This window comes from Apteryx mantelli, chromosome 23, assembly GCF_036417845.1.
Source record: "Apteryx mantelli isolate bAptMan1 chromosome 23, bAptMan1.hap1, whole genome shotgun sequence".
NCBI classification, from domain to species: domain Eukaryota; kingdom Metazoa; phylum Chordata; class Aves; order Apterygiformes; family Apterygidae; genus Apteryx; species Apteryx mantelli.
In genome coordinates this window covers 5,118,546-5,124,794 of record NC_090000.1, presented here as the reverse complement: position 1 = coordinate 5,124,794, position 6,249 = coordinate 5,118,546, and positions in this window count along the sequence as shown.

Here is a 6,249-nt window from a genome sequence, read left to right as displayed (position 1 = left end):
CCCTTCTAGGTCCAGCCCATCTTCTGTTTCACCTGTAGTAGGTGGAAAAATACCACAGTAATGGGCATGTGGGTTTCAGGTCAGATAGTTTCTAATTACTCCTTTGAAGTGTTTGCTCACAACTGAGGAACAGGTGTATTATTCATCTCACTAGAAGCCAAGAGTTTCCTTTAGAGACTTTCCAGCAGCAGACCCCCCCTTATGATTTCCAGCTATCTTGGCAATATATGGTGGGGTGAAGGAAGTCTTACATATGTTTTGCCTTGCGTACCTGTTTACATGGCAAGCTCTTTGCCTGCCTAGAGTCCCTAAAAGTCAGATCCCTGTGCTATTTAGATACTAACGGGGGCTTGGTAAGTTTGTATGTCTCGTGTTAAGTGACTTCTAATAATTGAGCGGAGCAGTGCTCCTTCCAACATCTTAACTTGGACTTCACTCTTTATTTTTGCATTGCATTTGTTTCATTTTTAGCTGTCATGATTAACTGAACAATCACTTTCCAATGTATTTTCAGCAAGAGCAGTTACCTGGACAGCTTATTTAAATTGTTTATCTTGTGTAAACTGCAAGCTTCCATACTGAAATGATAACAAGATTTATGACACTTTTAATACCTGGCATGTCTCATCAGTCAGAAGCCAAGTTAACTTTTTCTTCTCCTCCTCCCTGACGTTTGGCTGAGGAACTATTAAGTCAAATATGGTGAAAGTTTCTTTGTATTTTCATACTACTTTGGGGAAGACTGTCTTTCATCTGACAGAACTGCTCTCACTGCACAACATAGCCTTTCAGCAATTGATCTTTTACATTATATAATTCAGGACCTTCAAATTGCATAATTTGAGAAGCTATGAGAAACCACAGTCGCTAGCTGGTGATTCAAATTGCGGTGCGAGATATAATGTGTTAACAGTGATAAACAGTGTTGACCATTTCAAGCCGTATGTGTAAGTTGTTAGCCTAGGGAAGCCAACCAAGAAGTATCATTTACTATTTTAACAGGAGCAAGAACAACTTAATATTCAAATTAGGGGCAGGTTTCCAGCAACTTGAGTATCATACCTCCTTAAACAATGATTATATTAAAAAATGTAACTGCTTCTGCTTCTCAGTTGGTGTTTACTGGTCTTTTTCCGTGACATTCTTCGATGTTAGAACAGTTATGCAAGCTACAAATAGAAACGCGTAGCTGGAAAGGTTTCACGTTCAGTTTCTGCTGTAATGAATACCGGATTGTGTCCTAGAGCTTGAAAGTAAACCTTTCCTTTTGTAAATAAGCATTGGAGATTTCACAGTATGTGCCATATGCAAAAGTAGTGATACATTCACTGTATCCAGTGAAACTACATATGTCGTGTTAATCTGTACTGAGATTGGCCTATCCATTGCCGAAAAAAGGTACTAGAACTGAGAGGATCAAGAAATACAATGAGCGCATTTGACATCAAACTAGACTGCTGAGGCTGGAAATGCAGGGATACGTAAAAGGAAATATGGACTTGGAAACAGTGAAATGCCTACCAGGAAGGCGGTTGTGTTATCCATAAGAACTGTTAATAGAGACGGCACGCTGGAAAATGTGGAAAGGGACTAACATGCTTTATCTTTCTCATTTAGAGTTTTTAATTGGGAACTGGGATTTATAGTCCAGCACCCAGGAATAATTGGTAGATGGAAAACAAGACTGTGTATCATTATATCCTGCTATTCACAGATTTGTAAAAACAACTACCCTCAACTTCTTAGGAACAGTTCCTGATTTAGAATGTTATCTGGGTCATTTTGGCAGGTTTTGCATTTGTCTTCTGTAAATCATGACTACTTTTGCCTGCAGACAAATGTTAGAAATGCAAATTGGAAAAGTGTTTGGCAGGAAAGCACCCTGTAGATCCTGGTCTACATGCAGTATTTGCACTGATGCATCTGTTTTCTTAAGGGTATGTTTTGTAGCAAATTAATTAAACTGGGAAAGCTCCCTAGATTGTATAGTAGCTTTACAATATTTTATATTCGCTTGATTTATTTCCTGTATTTACAAATCATTGAGCTGTGTTTCGCTGCTGACAAATGATCTGTATTGAACTGCCAAATTCAAAGTGCACGATTGATAGTTTAAAAGCTCTGTGTCAGGGAGTTCATTAGTTTGTCCACTGAATGGATGGCTGGTTTTTCTGTGAATTATGAAGTAATGATGGTGGCAAGCACTGTAAAAAAGACTAATCTATTGTTCCCTGTGAACCAACATACCATGGCTGGACAGCGTAATACCCCACTATTGGGAGGAGTGGTCTCTGTTAACGGTAGTCACTTGTCACTGATCTTCTTGTCTGTCCTCTTGGTTTTTTTTGTCTTTTGGCCCTGCTGAAAAGGTAAGCAGGAATGGAGCCTGCATGAGAAGTCGGGCTGCAGTTCTGGACAAGTGCATGCACTGTTGAATGCTGCCAGTAAAGCACTTGTTCCGTGGCTTGGCAAGGTGTGGAATCATGGCATGCGTAGACAGGAATACGGTTGTGTCTGTGCCAGAGCGTTGCAATCCTTGCGTGTGCTTCCAGTGCGTCTCAACATCTGTAGCTGAGCCCTATTTAGAAGGTGAAATGAATAAGTATTGTTATGAATTCTAAATTTCTGCCTAGGAAAATAATGTCCCTTTCCAGTTACTGTGTCTTGCTCATATCTTCACCAGAATTAAAACGTGCTTTGGTTCTATTCTAACTTCATGTAAATCTGCATGCAAGTTCTACAAAAAGCAACCCGGAGAATGTTTTGCTGCTACTTAGTACACTGAGACCATGTGTCTTAACACATGCAGTGCGAAGACGGCAGATTTGTTGTTACTGAGATCAATGCTCAGATTCACAAATTGTGATGCAGCTCAGTTGTTCCGGTTGTGATGGGAAGGTGGAAATGTTTGTAAAAGTTTTTGGAGCAAAGAAGCAAAATCTGATGGATTTGACCTTTGCCTACATTTCTCTGCTTGAAGGTGTTTAACTTCAGAAAGATTACTGTGTTGTTTGGTGTGCCTCCTGTTTTGTCTGAGATGGGGCCTGTGTTAGGAAAAAATGGCATTATGAGGCTTTGGAAGTGACTGAAGCGGCAGGAAGGAGCAGATGGTAGGTCCGTACTCGAGCGTGCTTTCCCGAGGTGTGGAGCAGGCTGGCTGCCGTGGCCCAGGGGAAGCCAGCAGAGGGAGCGCAGCAGCCTCTGTGCTTGGAGCTTGCTTTGTTCGGTCGCTGCTTTCGCACCAGCAAAAATACGAATTCCGAGAACAGAGTGTGCTTGTGTCTCGATGTCCTGGTACAGGCCTTTCTCCAGCTATAGGGAAGTGGGCTTTTTTCCCTTTGTGGCCAACTTTAAAGCAAAACCTGAACTTCAGGGGATAGTTTTGTAGTGTTAAAGTCATCTTTTGAAGGTGGAATAGAGCTACAGATGAACTAGACAAATACTGGCAGGTATGTACATGAATTGTATTTTTTCATTGCACTTTACTGAGCCTTTGAAACAAGGCCATGCAGCCAGCCATGTCCAGGGGCTGGCAACATGTTAGTGAAAGCAAGCAGAAAGGGCTGAGAATGTCCTCTGGGTTCATCCGTTAGCCGAGGTGGGAAACTGAGAGGACTCCCTGCTTCCTTGCACAGGGAGAAGGGAAACTGCCCTCTCAGCGGAGAGCTATTGTTAAATCACCCCTTGTTCCCTTCTTAATTTAGCCTAAAGGATGTTAACCCATAATTCACACGCCACAAGTGATGAACAAAGCACTTGAACATAGCTCTCAGGAGCCGAAGTAAAGCAAACACTAAGGCAGTATTTTGAAACTGATAGTTGAGGCGTTGTTCCTAAACCACTCCTTATCTGAGTGTCTACAGCATGTATCTCGCCTTCCTCATGATTATGGAATTGCTTATTCGATTTTACGTAGTGTGATAAGAAGTTCTGCGCTTTTTTGTAATTTTTCTGTCTGGTTAATCACAGGTGAGTAGGAAATTATTGGGAGAAAAGAGGCTTAATTCCCACTTTCTAAGAGGGTATTTTAGATGGTGGGCTATAGTCTGTCGTCACTGCAAGTACCATGCTCCCTTGATATTCCTAGGGACTTGGCACAGTCACCACGGTTGCTGTGTGTTTCATGGGAAGGTAAGTCCCAGTTTTACAAGAGGATTTGGCCCCTTACGGATTCTGGAGTTAGTATAGTGCTGAGGGGACTTTTGTGTATCCACAAAAAGGTAACACGGACAAAATATGTCACCATACATGTTCTTCACTCTTCATCTGAAGAAGTGAGAGTTAAGTGTGATAGGTGCGAGGGAAGCAACTGGTCTTGTTATCTCTATCCTTCTTTATGGAGTTTCTGCTTAGATTTCTACAGTGATGTAGTAATTTGAATTCTGTCACCTTCTAATATAGAGAACTGTTTGTTCAAAGCACTTTCACATGGGTTATCAAGAAGCCATACGCAAAACAATCCTGGGTTATTTGAAACAGCGAGCTGGAGAGGTGTCTTTTCCATGGTACGCTATCAACTGCTGATTTAGCTGGCCTCTACCTAAAGGAAGTCTAAAAAGAAGTGGAACGTGCACATTTCTTGCAAGGGGGGGGAGGGGTTGTCATATTTAGAGACAGTTTTCTCTTGACATTTGCTGTCTCTGAGGAAGAAAACAGAAGCAACAAGCCAGATGCTGTGTCTAGGACTTTTCTTATTCTTCTTGCTATTTTATCTTCCTACTTCCTAGTGCTATTAATATGAACAATTACTCAATTCCTATTGACATGGTATTAAGCAGGAGGGAATATTGATCTTCTTCCTGTTTGAAACTTCCTGGGGCTGCCCAGAGGTACAGTCAGAACTGGAAGTTGGTGTGGAAACACAGTAAAACTGTCTTCTTTAAATGCAGTGATACTTTCAACATTTTATTTGCAATCCTATTTGATTTATAGGAATTTGCACATTCTTGGCTTTCTTTCACGCAGTTGCTCTCTTGATGCTTTCATCATTCCCTCACATTTTTGCTTTTAAAGTGGAATCCAGTGTGCTGGTGTAATGTGCCAAACTGTACATCTAGAGTTTGTGGGGCCAATTTGTAGTTCACAGACTGAATCTAGTCCTCTGAAAAGACCCCACAGCCTGTCAAGTGACAGAGGCAAACTAACTCTTTAGGCTATAAGGCAGAATGAAAAACGGGATGCGAATGTGAGTCTTCATGTGGCTCAAGCTGGGCACATGGGAAGAGAAGATGGACAGTGATACCAAGGTAAGTTTACCCCAAAGCACCTATGCAAATGTAGGAGAGGAAACTTTGGAGTGACCTTTGCTTGTGGGTTATATGTGTTCGCAAGTAACCCTGTCTAGAAATGGCACTCTAGTCAGCAAAGGCTTCTGTTCACAATGTCTTGGAAGGATGTTGTCCGTTATTTGTTAAAGTCACTCTGTGAATAGACAACAATTATTTCCTAATTTGATGTGGAAGCCAGGTAATCATTATTTGGCAAAAATGCTCTTTTGCTTAGAGAACTTTTATACTATAGCTTTCATTTTTTTATAATGAAAAGCAGGTCATTGCAGGAATGTGACTGCAAAAGTAATCAACATCTGATACAGTAGGACTAGATATTGACTAGCAAGATAATTCTCACTGGAAGATTGCTAAGATGCGTACAGCCAGATGTTTACCATCTGGATGACCTCTATTGGAAAGTGATTAAAAATGAGTCAGTTGGTTGAATGTGGGTTGTTCATACAGATGATCCCTTTTTACCCCATGATGGCCTTACATTGCTGTAATGTCACACCAGTTCTGCTAACTGAAAATGACAGTTTGGCAGCAGGGAAGTGGTGAGTGTTTCAGCTGAGAATGCCAAGATGCTGGCTCACAGCTTGCAACAGCTGCTAGCAGAGCAAGTCAGGATCTTTAGTCACAGCCTGCAAAGCCAAAGGCTGAGACTGACAAAGTGATGGCTCATGGTTTACAAAAGCTGACAGCCAGTAACCATTGTTCTGATAAAGACTGACCTCCGCGCTTGATATTCCCATTTGTAATCTGCTAGCGGATTTGCAGGCAGGGGTAAAGTTTAAATAACCAGTAGTTGAAAAGGATATTGAAATCTGTGGGCTTCAGAGGCTTAATGGAAGAAAAGAATAAACTATATCTAAAAAATGATCTCAACCTGTTTTTAAGTTTTGCCTTTACATTTTTGCATTCCCACAAAACTGGGTAGATTGTATAGGGCTGCCAAAGAGCAAGCGAGGTGGTTGGC